Here is a 2,107-nt window from a genome sequence, read left to right on the forward strand (position 1 = left end):
GTCCCGGTCCGGAGCAGCCTCCGGCCGGGCGGGGAAGGACCCACGGAAGGAGGAGGGAGGGAGGAGAGAGGGGGCGGGGAGAGAGAGGCGCCCAGACCATACAAGGAGCTGCCCGGAGAGGGGGCGGGGAGAGCGGGGAAGGGCGGACCAGGCAGGAAACACCCCCAGGAAGGGGCCCGGATCCTGCCCCAGGCCCGAGGCTCCGCCGAAGTCCGGCCCCGCAACCCCACTCACAGCCGCCCCCGCCACCCCGGCCCGGCTCGGACCCCAACTCCCCGAGCACAGGCCTCTGATGTCATTTCCTGACCTGCCCACCCTCCCCGCCCGACCCGCGGGCGCCCGAGATCTGACTCACGGTCCCCCTCCGGGCTCAGCGGCGGAGGTGGGGCGGGTGCCCCGGAGGTAGCCACGCAGCCCCTGGGCGTCTCCGGCTGGGCCCAGCGACCAGCCCTCGGACCTGCCGTTACCTGGTCCCCTCCCGCCACCACCCGCTACCCAGGCACCTCTGAGTCAGCCTGGGGTGCCGGACGCTTGCAGCTGGGCTCTAGGGTGTAAGGGGATGGGGGATGAGGAGCCGGGCGTTCTTCCTCCCGGCACCCCCCCCCCCCACCGATTCCGTGCCCGGAGTGGGTGTGTGAGCCGGAACCTCCAGCATTCTCCGGGATACGAACTTCCAACTCTGGGTAGCCCCTTCAGGCTTCTAGGAATTCGCATCCCCCGCGCCCCCGCCAGAGGATCGGTTGCGAGAGGGACGGTTCGGGCCCGCGGGGCCAGGAATGGAGGTGGGAGGGCGGAGGCGGGGCCGAGGTGGCGGCCACCTGCGGACTGGGGACCGGGAAGAACCGACGCGGTAGCGGGCTGCCCCTCTGATGGCTCTTCAGTGCCCACCACGACCCACTCTAGGAGACCCCGGGCGACGCTGGGGCTCTTGGGCATTCTGAGACCGCGCCTGGTGGAGCCCCCCACTGGTCCGACCGGATTTCTCAGCTTGAGACTCAGCTCCAGGCTACGCGAAAGAGACCGGACCTGGGGTAATTCTTCTTGCAAACTAAGGAGTCAGGGCCTTTTGCCGCTAGTGCGATATGTACCCCTAGGCGCTTCTTTTCCTCTCCTCCTGCCAACTTTTACTGCCTTCTGAGGCACTCCTCCTGTTCACACTAAGTTTCCACTCCCTCCAAATCCCGCTGCACTCTACTGGCAAGGAGCACCAGGGCCATGTTTTAGAGATCATCCAAACTAACCCCAAAAGTTTATGGAGAGCAAGGCGAGGCTGAGAGCTGAAGAGATGGACCCGGGTCACACCCAGGTAGGGGCAGAGTCTAAACTGGACCTGGGGTCAGAGCTGGTGGCCCTGCACCCCTGATACCAGGTCAAACGACACTGACAGGATAGAGCAGAGCGAGGTCAGAGTGTGAAGATCCTGCCTGATGCTCAACTGACATCTCTTCATTCTCCCCGGCTCCATCTGTAAAAGTCACGGTTAATCCATCTACTGTTGCATTATATGGAGAAATAAATGCAATGCCATAGCCTTATGCTACATATGACTCAGTATTATACAAATTCCCGTTCTGCCCAGAATGAAAATTCTGACCCGGTTACACTAAGGCATTTTCCCCCATATGTCCCTTTCTGGGTTGCCAGGCAGATTTCTCAGGGGCCCTGGTATACGCAAGGTCCTCTCTTTCCTTCAACCTTATTAAGTCCTTCATTATACCTAACACGGCATCTTCATCACCTTCGAATACCCCACTGATCTTTTTCTCTGGCATCTCATCATCTCTGTCACCACCAATATTTCTCACAGTCACAGGCATATGTGGCCATGTATGACAGGAAGCACGCAGTGCGCACCTCTCTGACACACTCAAGCCAGTCCTGGCCTGTCTCTGAAGATCTGTTAGAAATTTGATACTGGATTTCCTGTACATGTTGGAGACTGTGTCTTGGGCTTCACAAACCAAATATCTCATCACAAATCCTTCAAACTATGCCCACTTTGGAGAACAAAAAGGTAGTTAAGATGATTTCCAGATTACTTCATAGGAATAAAAGCCATCTACCCTCTAAATGTCTCCTTAAGTAATGTGCGCGTGCAAAATAGAGT

This window comes from Callithrix jacchus, chromosome 11 (genome assembly GCF_049354715.1).
Source record: "Callithrix jacchus isolate 240 chromosome 11, calJac240_pri, whole genome shotgun sequence".
Lineage (NCBI taxonomy): Eukaryota > Metazoa > Chordata > Mammalia > Primates > Cebidae > Callithrix > Callithrix jacchus.